Here is an 18,879-nt window from a genome sequence, read left to right on the forward strand (position 1 = left end):
TTAGCCTACAAAGTTGTTGTGAGAAATATCTGCTAAATGATAATCATATTAATGTATAATTAATCAATTAGCATCCGATAATAATGTTTATTATAGTAATAATGTTATTGCTCTGACAAATACGAATGGAGCTCATGCTACGTCTAGAACAAATCAGTCCTGGCCCCACGGAACCCATGTCCTAGAGTGGGACTGCGTGAAAGCAACCAGCCCAGGGCCTGGCACACGGAAACATCCTATGCCCCTCCAGGGTCCTGCTGCCCTTGCTCTTCTCAGTCTTCATTGCATGCAACGACATGGGAAAGGATGGTAACAGTGGTGACAAGCTGTCCACAGTCCCTCAAGAGAAAAAACTCCCATTAAAAACCATCCACCCCTCCTTTTGGAGCAATGATCCCCTGGCATTTTCAGGATGCTTTCTTTCTCCCATTCCGTGTGACAAACGTCACACAGCCAGTGAGAGCCAGAAGTGACAACGTGGCCAGGCTGCCCCATCCCTTAAAGCAGAAGAGGTGGCACACTCGCACCGTGAGAGACTTCACACTGGCTCCCGCGCCACCGGAGGAGGAGGAGGAGGCAGGCCTGCGGCAGGCAGGGTCTCAGAGAGGGCTCTAGTCATACATGCAGCAAGGACACCAGTGGCCTGGTCCATGTGCTGCAGTCCCAGCCCAGTGAAACCCAATGAACTGACACTGGCTCCTCCAAGTCACACCCAGCCCCAGGTCCCAGCCAATGCCAAGCTGTGCACAGCAAGGATACAGCAGAAGCACCCGCCCTGCTGGCATGTCCCCCAGCTGGGCAAAGCTCCATACACACAAAAGAAACAGCAATGAGCTGCCAGGGGATGGGAGAAGGCGCTCTGAAGACGGATGCGGCGGCTGCAGAGATAAGGCGTGCCAACCACACAGGAAGGCAGCAGCGGGGACAGCCCAGGGGCAGGCGAGTGGGTATACAAACCGCTACATCCAGACAGGGGAATGTTACTCAGCATTAAAAATAAATGAGCCATTAGGCCGTGAAAAGACACAGAGGAACTTTAAAAGCTTATCATTAAAGCCAATCTGGAAAAGTACATACTGCATGATCCTGATCCCAACTATAGGACATTCTGGGAAAGGCAAAACCATGAAGACAGTAAAAAGATCAGTGGTTCCCAGGGGTTGGGGGGAGACAGGGTTTTTAGGGCAGGGAAACTACACTGGCAGGGATATTACCACAGTGGACACATGTCAGTATGCATTTGTCCAAGCCTACAGAACGTACAACACCAACTGGCAATCCTAATGTCCAGGTACAGATGTCGGGTGATAAGGTACCTATGTGGGTTCACTGACTGTAGCAAAGGCACCACTCTGGGGGCGATTCTGAAAGTGAGGGGGCTGTGCATGTGTGGGGAAGGAGCGTATGGGAAATCTCTGTACCACCTTCTCAATGTTTCTATGAACCTAAAACTGATCTAAACAATAAAGTCTATTAAAATCAGTAACAACAAGGAACAGGCCTAGGAGTTCCTTGCCAGTCACAAAAGAAGCCCCTGTTAGGGTTCGTGGCCTGGACGCGTTAAGGAGGTGAGTGTCCAACACCAGACGGCTGGGAGCAGAGACGCAAGGGTCACAGGGCCCAGTTCATTCCACGTCAAATACCAAAGATGCTGGGTCACTACTGGAGAGAGATGGTTTGCATAGGATCTAATTCCTATCTACGTCCCCAACTGCAGTCAGTCCTCTGCGTATCCCAATAAGCACGCTGCGGGCAGGCCAGGCTAAGAGTCCAGAGCCAGGAGATGGGAGAACACAGATTTATCTCAACTCTCTCTGGAAACCCAATGAAATGACTCTAAAAGGATATGAACTTTAAGAATAAAAATGGAGGGAGGAGGTGACTTTGGAATCTATTAATAGGTGAGTAGTAACCAATGGTGTGCTGGCAAGCTGTTAATACTGGCTCTCCACGGGGTGGGCAGTGGGGGTGGGTGGTGGGGTAAGGTGGGGGGTGCCCAGCTTGTAGCACACGCTGATTTCTGTGGTGTAAATGCTGCTTTCGAGCTTCCAGAATGATGCCGCTGAACTGGGGAGAGGTGCACAGCAGCACCCAGCACACAGTACTGCCACCTCAGATACAAGAGACGAGTAACTGCAACCACACAGATAACAGTAGAATGCACACGATATTAGAAAGGAATGAGTTCTGAGTATTTTACCTTTTTAAATATAATTTGTTTCATTTTAAGCCCATATATTTAATTGTTAACAGTGGCTGTTACCACTGTTAAAAATTACCACCAGCCCTGTCACACACCCAGCCCTGTCACACACCCAGCCCTGTCACACACCACCAGTGCCGACTGATTTGAATTTCAGACCACAGTTGAGCCAGGGCCTGGAAGAAGTCACAAAGAAACACAACCTGGAAAATGGAAGCAAGCTTAAAAGTAAAATGTGGTGAAAGAAACGGAAGGCTGGAAAGTAAATTAAAGAGGTTTCCTAGAAGTTACACATGCAGCAGAGATGAAAAAAAGGGGAACAGACAACTGGAGGATCCATTCAGGAGTCCCACACAGAACTGGCAGGAGCTTCGGGAAAAAAAATGAGGAATTATTAAAGCAGTAATAAAAAGAAAATATCTAGAACGGAAGGGCCTGAGCTTTCGGAATGACAGTGCCCAGGAGCACAGTGAATGAAAAGAACCCACCCACACCAGACACATCATCCTGAAATGAGGGTTACATGACGCATCCAGAAAGAAACAGGCCACAAAGAAATTACCTTTGAGCGCCCCACTGGAGGCAGCAAAGCAACGCCTCTGAATCCCAGGGAAGATGACTTCACACCTAGAATTCCCCATCTAGTCAAATTATCAACCAGTATGAGTGCAGTACAGAACATTGCTTCAAACCTACAAGTTCTCAAACGTTTTACTTCCCTCAACTTCTTTCTCAGAAAGCTACTGCAGGATTTGCTCCACCAAAACAAGGGAGCTGCTTCCCAGGTCTTCTTTCTTAGGAAGTGAGTGGAGGAGAGGCAGTCACAGCGGGGAGCTGGGGAGGAGGCAGAGGCTCCAATGGGGTGGGGCAGGAGAAGGCACAGTAGATTACTGATTGCATCTGTGGCTTTGTTCTCAGAAATGCATTTTAAGGCTCTGGCAAAGAGTCTGAAGATGAATTAGAACAGATACACAGATTAGAAAATGAAGTTATTAACCCTAGGGGAAGCAAGAGTGACCCATGAATGGAAATGTAACCGGAGCGTACTTATCGCTGCCCAGGTGCACAGCCCCCATGACAAAAATTACAACTAACTCCACTGGGGGTCTGGGGGAAGAAAGAGAGGGAAGGAGAGGGGACGAGAGTCGGAGAACACAATCCTGTCTTCCAGCATAATACAACATCTAAGATGGAAAAGTCAGGAAATGTAGGCGTATCTAGTTTGAAGGAAAATACCAAAATGACTAAAACAGTTGAAACTCACTGTCTCAGGGCAGCAGGGAAGGGACAAAGGGACAGGACAAGCAAGTGCTGCTTCCTCTCTCAAGTAAAATAAGAACTATTTCACTTTAAAATTACATGCATTAATTACCTTCATAAAATGAATTAACCTTAAAAAGACATCCATGTTCTGGTTCCTCACAGCCTGGGAAAAGCAGCCCAGTGGATCCAGAAGCAGAAGACACGACCCCCTGAAGATAGGCTCCCAAGGACAGGAAGAGTGAGCTGCCTCTGCAGAGCCTGGGTCCCGAGACCAGCCACATTTCGGGGCTCAAACACGTTGTAAAAATAGGATTGTTCACCGCGAAGCAGAAGCGTCGGGCAGTGGCACAGGATTTAATGCAGAATGCCGGCTCCTAATGTGGCCAGCCTCTTCCACTCCACTCCTGCCTGCTTCCTCTGATGCACCCCACCCCTCCCAGGCTGCCTAGCAGCCTTGGCACCTGCTGCTCCCTCTTCCAGACTGTTCTTCCCCCAGGAGCGGCTGGTGGCTGGCTCCATCCCACAGTCACTCTTTGCCTCCCCTGACCCCCACACTCCATCCCCCTCTCGCAGTATTGTTTCATAGCACTTGACCTAAGGACCTGAAAATGCCTCCCTGACTTAGCTGAGGCAGAACAGGAGAAACACAAACATCCCAGTGAGAAGACTTGGGCCAGACCTGGAGAGGACAAAGGTACGGCGCCAAGAGTGGAAAGTCCCAAAAAGCAAAATCCCCAGTGAAGAGAGATTTAAAACAAATCTTTTAATAGTATCCGCAACCAAACCCAGGGATGGCAAAGTCATCCCTGGACGAATGTGGCTGAGAGAAGGTATTCCAGGAGCGTCAGCAGGTGCCCAGGTGGAAGCCAGCGGGTTCTCCTGGGTGGCTTTAAATGGTTACGAAGAACTGTCACGACTGGCGCTGTGTATGTGGTTATTCAAACTGGTTATGTTGAAAAGAAACCTTTTACTTAATTGCTTTTACCTTGGACCAATCCAGACACTGTCATATAGAGCTCAGCAGGGCACGGGCACACCTAGGTAGGCCCTGCCCTGAGAACAATGATTGACCACCAGGCTTCCTGGTATGGATTTGTACCCAGGTCTGCAGTGTACTGATCTCATCAGCAGACACCAGATTCTTAATGGCATAAATCAGACCCTGCTGCTCTTCTCAAACGGCCTTTAAAACAATCCACATGAGTAGCCAAAGGTCAGGACAGAAGGCCCATGCCACACACTGCTCCTCCCAGGGAGGGGGAGGGGCTGCCATTTTCTTTGTGACATTGGAGGGTTTTTTTTCCTTTTTCAACAAGAATGCATTGTTTCATATAATTTTAAAGTTGCTTTAAGCACACACCACACTCACACAGATCTGCCGGCCCCACGAGTTCTTTCAGAACAGTGGCTCCAAAATCATTGATGGGCGTTACATGAAGGACCTCACTCTAAATAGTTAAATTAAAACAAAAGGAAAAAAAGCCCATTTTGCTGGCTTTCTTCACCATTTCTGAGAAGCAAAGGTATCCTGCTGGGAGTGGAGCTGTATGCACGTGCATTTTGCCCTGACAGTGTGAAATTGCTGCCCTTTGCATTCAGGAAGAATGACTTGACACAGGAGCCCATTAGAAAGACAGGGTTATGAAATGTCACTCCCATTACTCACACGTAATTGTGGCTGTTCATGAGGGTGCACAAGCCCACTTTAAATGTCAGCAGAATGAAACTCCGAGGGGGCTCTGAGCCCCACACTCTTGCCTGTCAGTACTTGTCAGAAGGCGGCTCTCCCACCCCCAGGGGCCTTCAAATCAAGGCAGGAGATCACGGCAGAGAAAATGGGAGTACCCAGCAACCACTGTGCGTATATGTCTGTGTGTAGGTACATATATGTGGATGCATGTACATCTGTGTGTATGCATCTGTATATGTGCATGCATTTGCATCTGTATTTCTGTATGTGTGCATGTGAACACGCATTGATATGTGCACCTATCCATGTTTGTATATTTGTACACATCTTTACAGGTGTGCTGTATACATGTGTATGTCTGCATGTCTGCACATGCATGTGTATGCCTGTGTGCATACACATGTGCACCTGCATGCAAACGCATATGCATCTGTGTGTGTGCATGTGCATCTGCTTGGATCTCTGCATGTGCGTACATGTGTATGTCTGTGCATGCATGTGTATGCCTATGTGCATACATAAGTACATCCATGTGTGTGCATGCGCATCTGCTTGGATCTCTGCATGGGTATACATATGTGTATGCATGGGCATCTGTGTGTGTGCATAATGTGTGCACCTGTGCATGTTCGTGTATATATATCCATATATATGTATCTGTGTATGCATATACATGAATGTGTGCACAGCTATATGCGCACATATGTGCATGCATCTGTGTGTGCATCTGTGTATGTGTATGCAGACATGTGTGCATCTGTGTGTGCATGTGTGTATGTGCATCTGTGCATGTGTCACTCTGTTGCAGAACATACATTCTGACCTAGTGTTGCATCTTAGATGTGAATAGTGACTGTTGGCAAGTGTCCTGTAAGGCAGAAACCATGGACCAAAATGCCATCTGGGGACTGTCCAGTCACCCGTGTCTCGGCTCCTTCCTGGGATCAGATGTCTGGCAGCTAGGGCGGATTACAGAAGGGACACCAGTCACTACCACATAGAAGGTGTCAGTGCTTCTGCCAGCAACAGGATGCAACACTGGCATTAAAATGCCCTGGCTGGCATCCCAGGGAAACTGAAAGGGGATCTCTGGTGACAGCTGTGGACTGGCCAATCTAACACAGGCAGTCATTACCTGGACCCCTGACCTCACTGCAAACCACTGCCTGGGGGAGTGTGTTCTCGCTTATTTCTTATCTCAGGGGTTTGCCCAGATGGGGCAGGTAAAGCTTAGAGCCTCTCCAGGCCCTGCAACCAGGACAGTAGAGGACACGCACTCACCACATCTCCCCTCCCAGCTGGCAGCGGGCAGCCAGGTGCTGGGAAACAGAAGACACCACAGCCCTCCCCGGCCATGCCTCGTCAGTGCCTGGCCACCTAACGTCTCCACCCTGGGATGTCCTCTGCCCCCAGAAACCCCTCTCCCACCTCCAGTTGGGATGCTGATGTCACCGCCTTACAAACTGAGGATAAAATGGCCTTGCCCCAACAGGAATCAGGAATGGGTCTCAGGAGCTGTCTAGGTCACAAGCATAATAAACAACTTATTGTTCCAACTTCAGTTTTCCTAGAGTTTAAAACTGATCCCTGGAGACCAGCGCTCCAGCTCTGCAGGGACGTGCGTGGCCCTGGACCTGTGTCGGGCTGGACACACCCAGCAGGGCAGCTGCCAGGACCGGTCCACTTCACCCTCAAGCCACATCCCTGCAGGAGCAAGTAAGGATGTCTCAGACATGCTCTAACCCTCACCCACTTCGCAAACCCCTGGGTGTGGCAGGTACAGAACGGGAAACCCAGGGAGAGAGACAGAGGGCGGTGGGAGTGAGGGACACACAAACCCATCTATCAGAAATGTTGGCAGGGCAAGTGCTGTGAGGATGCACGCAGCGTGGCGGCAGGAACAGGGCCCTTCAAAGGAAGAGTGGAGACCCCTCTAAGCATCAGCCAGCATGGCCGAGATGCAGACTGTCATGCCAGTTGTGTGACATCACTCTACTCTTCAGACTTGGATGCAGACAATATTGTCTTTTCTGGAGGGTCTGTGGTATGTGCATGCATCCTTGGGTCCAAGCAGGTTAGTGCTAGAAAAAATAAGCATCTTCCACTGGCCTTATGTTGACCTGCTGCCACCTCCAGGGGGGCCAACGGTTCCCCTACTGGACACCGGCTCCCAGGGACCACATGGGGTTGTTCTGGGAAGTGGCTGGCCAGGCCCTCAGGGAGGACTGTGCTAACCCTGCAGCCCTAAAGGGATGCCTGATGTCATGTCTTTCAAAGGGGATACTATGGTCTGAATGTCTGGACTACCCTCACATTCAGATGTTGAAATCCTAACCGCCAATGTGATGGCTTCTGGAGAGGGAGCCTTTGGGAGGTGACTGGGCGAGGAGGGCAGAGTCTTCATGAATGGAAGCAGTGCCCCTATAAAAGGAGTCCCAGAGACTCCCTCAGCCCTCAACCATGTGAGAAGACGCTGTCTATGAACCAGGAGGAGGGCCTTCACCAGACACCAAGTCTGCCAGCACCTTGATCTCGGACGTCCCTACCTCCAGAATAGAAATGTCTGTTTTTATGTCACCTCAGCACCAGATACAACCCAGCCGGCAGAGATGCTTCCAGAATGCCAAAGGTCACCATTTACACTGGTAGAGCCTTTGATAGGACACTAAAACTGGTGCTTCCGTCCCCCAGAGCTTGACCTGCAGGGAGGGCAAAATTACATAAAAGACACTATATAGAAAAGTTGTGCTTTAAGTGGACTTTATTTGTATTCTTAATCTTCCCACCTCTTATAAAACTTTTCGAATTTCAAAAATAATTCCAAGGGTGCTTAACTAGACAAAACAAATGTAAATTAAAATAAAATACCCATGTATTGTCCACAAAGCAGACTGAAATTTCGAAGTCTGCTGCTAGCCAGGGCTGGGAAGGTGTGGGGTAAAGGACTTCCGGGTGCAATTCTGAACTATCCAGATGTCTGCACACTCTGATCCCCTGGCAACTCGGGCAGCAAACTATGTGTGCACAGCTGCAGACGTGCAAAGCGATGTGTGGGAGGACCACCCTGCTGTGCTGTGACAGTAAAATGTGCAACCGAAGGGGATGCTCCTCAATGAGGGGCTGGTTAACAGTCAGGCAAGGAAGACACCACCATTACAAAGACTAAAGCTGATCTACACAAACTGCCCGTGAGCACATCACACCAAAGACAGGTGCAGAGCAACAACACATGAGGCACGACCCACCCGTGTCAATAGAGGATGCGTCAGTCTACACACAATACACACACACACACAGCCACGGGCACACATGGACATGCACAAACACCAGATACAGACTCACAAGAACACACCTTCCCACACACAGGGACACACGGATACCAGACACACATGCACACATATGAACGTGGACAGACAGCCAACTGTTAACAGTGTTGCTTGTCAGGAGGAGGAGGAGGAGGAGAACAGCCAGGAACTCAAGTTTTCTTTGTTTTTTAAAAAATGAATCACACTTTTATACTGCTTCTGTAAAAAAATTTAATTCATTAAGAGACTGTTTCATCCATGCTACACTCAAGTCAGTAGGACCAAAAATTGAAACCCACCACATTAGTATGTGGAGCTGTGTATAATGCAATTTTTCACATGCTAATCCATTTCTTGGCTTAGGTGACTATTTCTTGCCATACCTTTGACCCTTTTTTTATTCACATAAAAAATGAGAAGTGGCTTCCTTTCCCCATATATACTTCATGCTTTTTGTGACAGCAAAGTAAAAAATAACAGAAGGAGCCAGTCCTCCTGGGGCTCTCACAATGGAATTCTCTCACTGCTTAATACAGCACAGAGCGGATAAAACTGTCCCTGCTTTCAATTACCTTATAGCTAAAGATTCCAAAATATTTTTTTATGAAGAGACCAACAAAAAGCAAAACTCAAAGACAAATGACTTAAGGGAGGAAAAAGAAACTAGCAAAAAAAATACTTGTAAGACAAGTGCCAACTCCTAATAAATAAAGTGATTTAACAAATGTAAGAAAACAGAGCTCCCACCCCAGTGGACCAGATAAGATATCCAGCCAATAAGCACAGAAAGTGCTGTCTGCCTGGCAGTGTCACTGTGCTCATTAAAGCCGCCCCATCTAACTGGCAAGATGAGCTCTCATCACGGTGCCATGCACAGGAACCATGAAAGTCTACGCTGGCAGCAGGACTCTTTTAAAAGCCAGCAGAATAAAAAACCTTGTGGGGGCCCATTCATGATACTTGAGTAGGATGAAAATGATGAAGGAAAGATGGGGGTTTTACTTTTGTTTTTACAAATTAAGCTGGTTATTTCTCTCTCCTCTGAAACGGAAATTGCATGGCTTGGAATGGACCAAAATTAAGATTAATCACAAAATGGCCCAAATCGGAGGAGGGTGACCTGGAGAGCCCTCTCATTACACCACACCTTACCAGCCACCTCCCTGCACCCTCCAAAAGAAGAAAGTAAGCTTTCTGGTGTGGGCACCAGGGGCCAACGGCCACAGAGCTGCCACAAGCCCAAGACCCAGTGGGAGGAGAGGCCGAGAGAGCAGGGAAGAATACGGGGAGCAGGGACAAGCAGTGGCAGAGCAAGAACAGAGGCAGACCATCACTGCATGTGCCCAGCAGCCACCTCCCCATGCCGGGCCCAAGGGATGGCAGCCAAGTCTGAAGCTTTGCCCCACGGGATATCCAGGGACCAAGGGACCAAGCAACCAATCACCTGCCAGATGCAGCTGAGGCCTCTACACATTACCAACTCTGCTCCACTGAAATTATAGATCATGAATAAAGCGGTTTTACCTGTATCTTACGCCTCTTGAAACTTTCCAGTCGTTTCTAGAAAGAAGTCTTCAGAAATCTTTGCTGTGAAAATAATGGGAAACAAGGCTATTTAAGCCCTTAAATTGTCCATCCACTTAAACTCAGCAACACTCCTAGAAAGGCACTGAAAACAAATTATTGTGAGTTTAAACCTTCTAGACTTCCTTAGATGCAGGATCAGCTTGGCTTGTATGTGCTGGGGAAGACAGGAGGGAGGAGCTGTGAAACCGCCCACCCATGAACAGAGGGGAAGTGCAGCCCAGCCCGTCAGCTGGTGCTGGAGATGAGCCCCAGGACCTGACCAGGTGCACTTTCTTGCAAAATAAGCCATTTCAGTTAGCAGAGTCTGTGAACCAAAAAAGTACGATCTAATTATCTATTAGCTCCAGATATGTATTCTGTAAAATTCATCTTCATGAGGCAAAGAAGGAAAAAGCAGAAACACGTATAGCATAATTACAAGAACCAAAGAGCTGTTCATCTTCCTTTATTTTTGGATGGTTGATTTTCAGCCAAACAGAACGACGTCCACTGTGGTGTGGCAAGGTTCCATAGCATGGCTGTCGCTCCTCTGCAGTGTGGGAGATCAGCCTCAAGACAGCGATCATGGGGCGCAGTAACAGCACCAACAGTTAGATCAAGAGAATCAGAATCGCAAAACCAGAGCCACGTGCAGGACTGCAGACGCTCAGGAGCCGACGCTGATCCCTCCATGATTCTATTAATACAGGAGCCACGTAATTGTTAAACCTCGGAATCAGACTCCAGCATATTCTGTGGTGAGGAGGATTTCTTTTTTGTTTGCCTTGTGCTTTCAGAGCTTATATGATCACGGCTCTTTTTTTGAAGCCAGCTGGGAAGGAGGCGGCTCTCCCTGGAAACGCAGGTGTAAAGCCCCGGTCCCTCCCACCCAGGCCCCTCACTGGACAGCTCCCTCCTCTCCAGACGCCCTGCACACCCCTCCCCCAGGAGCAGAACCTTAGACACGGCCACAACATCCGGTCCCTCAGCCCCTTGGGGCCGACACATCCTCTGAACCCTGAGCAGGCACCTGAGGTTAGCAAATGAACTGCGCGGGAAGTGATCAGAAATGACCACGATTCATCAGGCCCCACCGTAGCAGAGCTTCCAGAGACTGACACTGGGGTCTTCCCTCCAGCAGTGGATGGCTCTTATGGCCAATTTTATAAGCAAAAGTATGTTCACATGAGCAGCTATGAAAATCCTGGGAAAGGCCACATCCACCCAGGATCTGACGCTGACATTTCCTGTTGAAACTCTCGGGGTAGGGCTGGGCATTTGGGCACAAATGCTGGACAAGCAAAGAGGGAAAGCCCACGCTGCTGTGGGCACCTGCAAAGTGCCACATCGCTTGTTCCCACAAGGCTTTCCTGTCACACAGGAGGGAGAGGGGACAGCGGCCACCCGGGGACTGTGCCAAAAAAAAACCAGTTCAAGGCAACAAAGGCAGGGATTCATACAAAAATAAGAGGTTTAGGTAAATAATGTGAATATCAAGGATTTTTAAAACTGAAAAACTGGCTGGGCGCTGTGGCTCACATCTGTAATCCTGACATTTTGGGAGGCCAAGGCAGGTGGATCACTTGAGGTCAGGAGTTCAAGACCAGCTTGACCAACATGGCAAAACCCCATCTCTATTAAAAAAAAAAAAATACAAAAATTAGCCAGGTATGGTGGCAGGTGCCTGTAATCCTAGCTACTTCGGAGGCTGAGGCAGGAGAATCACTTGAACTCAGGAGGTGGAGGTTGGAGTGAGCTGAGATCACGCCATTGCACTCCAGCCTGGGTGACAGAAAAAGACTCCGTCTCAAAAAAAAAAAAACTGAAAAACTCCTATTTTCTAGAAAAGAAATAAGCCTTGTCACTTTAATAAAGACCCAGAACTGCTCATCCTGAGGTTTAAGACATGTATCATATTCGCGGTAATTTTGTGGCATCCAACAACAAATGTCAGCAGGTCTGGCGTCTCATCTCAATCGCCTCCAACAACTCCACCTGAACCCCGGCATCCTCGCGTCCTGCCTCCCAACTGGGGGTTCACATCTAGCCTCCAAAAACAGCTGCCAGCCCCAAGGCTGCTGAGTGGGAACACACTTCCTTTCTTAGTGAACTGCCCAGGCCCCAGCCCCACGTTGCCTTCACCCGACATGACCAGGGTTTGTTTCTTCTTCCTCAGCATGCAACCCCACAGTTATGAGTGACCTGGCTGAAAAAGGCAAAGCCACACTTCTCACGTAATTACTCATCATGCTGTTTTATCTCAGACCTCCCAACTCCTGACAGCACAGGTAAAAAGAATCCAATGGCCTTTTCACCAAAAAGCAATGAAATTAACTAGAAGAGAGAGAAGCATTTCCCTCTCATGGCCTTCACACCCTCTCCTGGTGCACCCCCAATAGTGCAGGAGAGTGTGGGGCTCCAACGCCCAGGCCTTGCGAACAGGTATTTAGTGGTCGTTGGTGGCAGCAGCACAGAGCCACGGGCAGTGCCTTCATCTGGCCTCCATCCTGCAGACACGACCTCGCCTTCTGGGCGTCCTCCCTAAGCAGGGACCTGGTGTTCTTCAGCACACAGAGGAGACAAGTGGGATGAAGCAAGAGCAAGGGCCTCTGCAATCAGAGGAACCTGGGTTCCAGTCCCGGCTTCTCCAAGCTGTGTGTTCCTGGGGGAAGTTACTGAGCCTCTCTGGGCCTCTGTTTCCTCATTCAAAAAGTGGGCACACTAATACTGCCTGCCTCATCTGGTTCTGAGGATCCATGACTAATCATAGTTAATGTTTCCTAGTGCTTTCCTAGGTGAGGTGCCGGATGCTGTTTAAGCACTAGGAGGCATTAACTATCATTCTTACCACCTATGAAATGAAGCTAGTTACACCTGCCTAGCTAAGAAGACTCAGAGAGATATAACAAGCATGGTGCAGCTATTAGCACATCTAACACACCCTACTGCCAGGGACTGTGGGTTCCACCAGCCTCCTCCTGCGCACACGGGGGATCGGGGCTTCCCCAGGTCCACATAGCCTCCTGGGAGCAGAGCTTAGGAACACTGTGACAGGCAGCACTGCTGTGGCTGTGGATGCGGAGGGGGCCGTGAGCCCCTTCTGCTCAATCTCCTCATCCTGGCCCAGAAGCAAGTAAAGAAGTTCCAGGGGCAGAGAGCAATGGGGGACCTTCCACTGAAATTGGCACTCCAGCACACACCCCGATGGCGTGGGCACGCGTATTACAACACGATACCATTACACTCTGCTGAGCAGGGCACCCATGAGAAAGGCTGGCTACAAAGTGCACAGAGAGGGCCTGGAGGACACGTTCCCGCACCCTGCTGGGCAACATCTGCCAAGAAGCTCCATTCAGAACCTCTGACCCAGCAGTTCTCTACCAAGAATTCAGTGTGGATATACCCCCATGTGTGCAAGACGACTGGTACGAGGCCACTCAACAGGTAAACTCCAAAGACACCCAGAAGTCCGTCCGTGTGTGCGCGTCTATGTACATGGGTACACACGGACATAGCACAGAACGTTTTCTATACAAATTACAGCACATTCCAGAGGATGGAATACTATGCAACCGTTAAAAAGAATAAAGCTGCAATTGTATGAAACGGCACCCCAGATCCATTGTTCACTAAAAAGTAAGGTTCCCAAAAATGTGTATAGTGTTTCCACCTGTGCAGGCACATGGTGTGTGACCGTGTGTGTGTGTGTGAATGGGTGTGCACACAGGTTCATCAGAGGGATGACTGAAGAGATCACAATTTAATCAAGAACCTGCTGGCAGGGGATGCCTATGGAAAGAATTTGATCTGCGAAAGGAGTGTGCTTCATTTTTCACTATTTGGATTCTTTAGAACTATTTGAATTATTTCCTTAATCATGTGGTTTTCTAACTAAAATATTTTAAATCTGGTATCAAAAGTAAAATACAGTAATTGTAGAAAATTTGAAAAATTCAAGAAAGGCAAGAGAACACATTCCTGACAATCTCTAAAAAGGTTACACAGGTTATAACACTGGTTAAAGTAAGATTCCAGCTCAGGCATCTTCTGTACTAACTCTACTAAGACGAAGATTTCATCAAAATGGAAATGTTTGAGAACAGCTGACAGACATGACATACATTTCTGGTCTTTTTGGCATTTTGTTGGAATTCCTCATTCTAAGGAACTCTGACTCATTCACTCAACAGTCACTACTGGAGGGTGTGGGGTGAAGGTGTGAGTCAGATAAAGACTGTAGACTCCAAGCCCCTGGTTTCTGACTTGGGGAGGGCAGGCCACAGCAACTGCACAGGACAGTGGGGAAGGGGGTGCCCTGATGGCTCTGTAACACGGGAGGTGGGAGAGGCAGGCTGGCAGCCATGCAAGAGGAGACCTGAAGTTCAAGAGAGGGGCTGGAGCCTACGGGCTGGTGGAGGGAGAGGGCCCGTGCGGATCACGTCCTGGTCCCGTGTGTCTCTGCCCCGAGGACCATGCGAGCGCATCTCTGTGCTGTTTATTACACGGTGCCCTCAGCAGCCTGTCACGGCTGTGCAATATTCCATCATTAAATATCATAATGTGGGACATTCAAATCCTTTTCAATTTTCCACTTACAGTTCAGTTTTCTTTAACCACCAGCAGTGCCTGGCCAAGAACCTTTTCTATCTGGGATGTCCACAGTGATGTTACAGAGGTCGAGGCACCACACAGAGGGCACTGGGAAACAGGCACAGGGAGATTCCATGGTTCCATCATGTCTGTCTGCTGTTCTTGAAAATCTCCATTTTGATGAAATCTCTTAATAAAGTTAGTACAGAAGACACGAGTGCTGGGATCTTACTGTAAGTCATTACAACCTGTATAACCATTTTAGAGACTGTCAGCAATGTGTTCTTCTCCCACCTTTCTTTTCTTTTTTTTTTTTTTTTGAGACGGAGTCTCGCTCTGTTGCCCAGGCTGGAGTGCAGTGGCCGGATCTCAGCTCACTGCAAGCTCCGCCTCCTGGGTTCACGCCATTCTCCTGGCTCAGCCTCCCGAGTAGCTGGGACTACAGGCGCCCGCCACCTCGCCCGGCTAGTTTTTTGTATTTTTTTTTTTTTTAGTAGAGACGGGGTTTCACCGTGTTAGCCAGGATGGTCTCGATCTCCTGACCTCGTGATCCGCCCGTCTCAGCCTCCCAAAGTGCTGGGATTACAGGCTTGAGCCACCGCACCCGGCCTCTCCCACCTTTCTTAAACAGAGGCTCAGGGCATCTACTGATCACACTGACAGCTTTGCTTCCTTTTACTGGGAATTAATCACACATAATTTCCATGATTTATCTTCATTTGACTCGCTTCTAAAGTTCTCAGTTAGTTGAGCTGAAGTCATTTTTGCAAAGTAATATGATCTTTGCTATAAAATACAAGTCACCTAGCTCAAATTTTTTTTTTTTTTTTTTTTGGTTTTTTGTTTTTTGGGACGGAGTTTCACTCTTGTTGCCCAGGCTGGAGTGCAATGGCGTGATCTTGGCTCACTGCAACCTCCACCTCCCGGGTTCAAGCGATTCTCCTGCCTCAGCCTCCCAAGTAGTTGGGATTACAGACATGTACCACTATGCCTGGCTAATTTTGTATTTTTAGTACAGACAGGGTTTCTCCATGTTGGTCAGTCTGGTCTCAAACTCCTGACCTCAGGTGATCCATCCGCCTTGGCCTCTCAAAGTGCTGGGATTACAGGCATGAGCCACTGTGCCCGGCCAGCTCAAACATTTTTTATGCTTCTTTCAAGTCTATTAGAAACCTTAATTGCTTCTTAATTTCTCCCCCAACTATAGAGGAAGCATATTGTGATGGTTACAGCGCCGGCTGTGAGGCCAGCCTGCCTGGTTCAGATTCCCATGCTGCCACATCCCAGCTGTGTGACCTAGAACAGGCCTCTGCCCCTTCCTACCCCTCAGCTACTTCCTCAGCACCTCCCCTCCCTCTGCTACTCCCTCAGTACTTCATCTCTCCAGCTACTCCCTCAGCACCTCCCCTCCCTCAGCTACTCCATCAGCACCTTCCCTTCCTCAGCTACTCCCTCAGCACCTCCACTCCCTCCACTACTCCCTCAGCACCTCCCCTCCCTTAACTACTCCCTCAGCACCCCCTTCCCTCTGCTACTCCCTCAGCACCTCCACTCCCTCAGCATCTGCACTCCCTCAGCTACTTCCTCAGCACCTCCCCTCCCTCCCTATTCCCTCAGTTTGTCTCCTCCCTCAGCTACTCCCTCAGCACCTCCCCATTCTCAGCTACTCCCTCAGTACTTCACCTTCCCCAGCTACTCCCTCAGCAACTCCCCTCCCTCCACTACTTCCTCAGCACTTCCTCCTCCCCCAAGCTACTTCCCTGGGAGAGGAGAGGACACAGCCCTACCACCAGAGATGAGACTGCACAAATGAGGACTTTAAGGCATGGGCGTTAAACACAATGTTACAAACAAGCAACAAAATGGCACTATCCCCACAATGGCAGCCCACACCAAGGTGCGGGGGCAAATAGGTTTTCCTTGACCAATATCAATCCCCATTAAACCATGGTGGTTTAACTCCATGATTTATTCCTAAATTGAAGTTTCTTTCTAAAGTCCACGACCACCACATTAGCTTTTACTACTAACCTCAGTTCAATGAGTCTGAAATGATTTAAATCCAAGACACTTCCATCCCCTTACTCCAAATTCCTTCAAGTCCTTTTTTTTCAGAACCCTGTCCCCTTAATTCCTGAGCATTTCCTTTCTCTGACCAGGACCCTTCTTGAACCCTACTAATTGCCTTCCTCACTGTGTCCTGCCTGGCTTTGGCCCCCCGGGCATCCTTTCTGTCCTCCTCCTACCTCTGCCCAGTGTCTCCCACTTCCCTCACACCCACGGTACACACCACCATCCCTCCTGTGAGGCCTCCATCTGGCTCCCGCTCCCCGGAAGGGAATGACACCACATTCGAAGAGCTCCACCTTCTTAAGGCCCCTGTGCCACCCCGGCCCTTGATCCTCCTACACACAGCTGTCATGCTTATTTCTTACAAGGCAGTTCACATCATACTATTATCTTGCTCCAAAGCCTCCTCTTTCTCCCCAGGGCTTGCAGAGGCAGGTCCCAGCCCCCAATCTAGTATCCCCAAAGGAAGCCCTACAACTTGCTAGGTGTGCATTTTTCCCCTCTTTCTACGGAACATCGAGAATACACCACCTATCTAGACCCAGCCCCCAAATATTCTGATTCAGCAGCTCCCCAGCGAGGCCAGGGTCTGTCCGGTTGTAGAGCAGCCCATGTAACCAGTAGCCAGGACTGAGAACTGTCCTGCATCCACCAGATTTCTTGCCTTTCCCAGTGTTACCCAGGCCTTGCCACCTCCCCCAAGTATGTCCTCAGTCCATCCCTGACACCCACCCACTGAAATCCTGGCTGTCCACTGTGGCTCAGCTCGAAGGCCAGGGCAACCTCGAACCCGCCCTCTGGGAACAGATGCCTCCCCTCAGCAGGTCTTCACTCTCAGGACTCTCAGGGGAAAACGTAAGCAGGAAGAATAACTAACACCCTCCATAAGGCAAGGGTGAGGAAGTGACTGTTCTACTGGGTTCTGCAAGGGTCAGGCTGTGAGTCACCTGGAAGCAGCACACGGCCCTGACAGCTGGGACAGGGCTACTCACATCTCCCATGTTCACAGCTCCCTGGCGGGCTCCTCACTAACCCTCGTATCTGACATCTGACTGAATCCCAGTGTTCAAGAGGCCTGGGCAAGGGCAGCCTACAGGCCTGCTGCCTTGACATCAGGGGCGGGGGTCCTGAAAGCATGACCCTGTGGCCCTACTGGCTGTGCATCCGCCCCTCCCCCAGCGTGCCCCACTGGAGACAGGTTCTACGGCACTGCTGGGAAGAGGAAAAACAGGCTCAGAAAAATGCAACAAGCATCTAGATCCACTGGGAGAGCTGAGACGCCCTCCTGGGTGCCGCAGTGACCCCAGGACCATGACTGGCACGGTGCTTTCCAGCTGTGCTGAGGCTCCGCCTGCCCTGGGCCAACAGCTTCCTCCTCCAGGGACAGCAGGGCAGAGACAGGCCCTCCAGAAACAATGGCTCCTTCTCTGTGCTATCTGCTAGCAGTGAAGGCATCACAAAATCTGCCAGAACCATCTGGAATCCTGAGCTGGTTCAGGTCTCTAGGCAGCCTGCGGAGGTGCCCTGCACTCAGAGGTATCCCTGGTCCTCACCAAGTGTCCACAGGGGGAGCGCATGCTGTTTCTCCAGGGGACTAGACCCCCTCCAGGCCGGATCTTCCTCCCCTGCTGCCCCCAGACTCAGCCCAGCTGCAAAGGTGCCAGAGGCCTGCCCGCTGTGCCACAGTGCAGGCATGGTATGAGTGGATAGGCCCATGCCCGCTGTGCCACAGTGCAGACACGGCATGAGGGGATAGGCCCATGCCCACTGTGCCACAGTGCAGGCACGGCATGAGGGGATAGGCCCATGCCCGCTGTGCCACGGTGCAGGCGCAGCATGAGGGGATAGGCCCAGGAGCCTGGGGACAGGCCCCAGTCCAAGTGGGAATTTCTTTTTTAAGACTCAAAACCACAAAATGCCACTTTCCTTGCTTTCATCTTGAGTGATTCCTTAAATATATACACTCAATTACAAAGTTAGGCCAGCATGACCACAGCTCGTAACCAGAATAGAGTCAACAGGGGACCGAGTCAACAGGGGGCTCTCCCTCACTATCCGGGCCTCCTCCCCATGACATGGCTTTTGCCAGCCTTAGCTCCAGCGTGGCAAACCCACCAGAGAACCCCAAGCTCCAGCCACAGCTCTGCGAAGGCCCCAGCTTTGCCTCACTCCTGGCGGAAAACAAAAGGACG

The 18,879-nt window shown here is 49.8% G+C and overlaps 1 protein-coding gene across 25 annotated transcripts in view; it reads right to left on the reverse strand.

Annotated features, from left to right (window-relative positions):
• SEMA4D (semaphorin 4D) overlaps positions 1–18,879 on the reverse strand; it is a 134,646-nt gene that overhangs the window by 45,719 nt on the left and 70,048 nt on the right. For 15 of the 25 annotated variants that reach the window (XM_077966305.1, XM_077966316.1, XM_077966312.1 and 12 more), the window contains one exon: positions 9,986–10,048. The exons of the other annotated variants lie outside the window; for them this stretch is intronic. The gene's annotated coding sequence lies outside the window, so the exon portion shown is untranslated. The remainder of the gene's footprint in view (positions 1–9,985; positions 10,049–18,879) is intronic. 25 annotated transcript variants of the gene reach the window in all.

The sequence above is a fragment of the Macaca mulatta genome, chromosome 15, assembly GCF_049350105.2.
Source record: "Macaca mulatta isolate MMU2019108-1 chromosome 15, T2T-MMU8v2.0, whole genome shotgun sequence".
NCBI lineage: Eukaryota > Metazoa > Chordata > Mammalia > Primates > Cercopithecidae > Macaca > Macaca mulatta.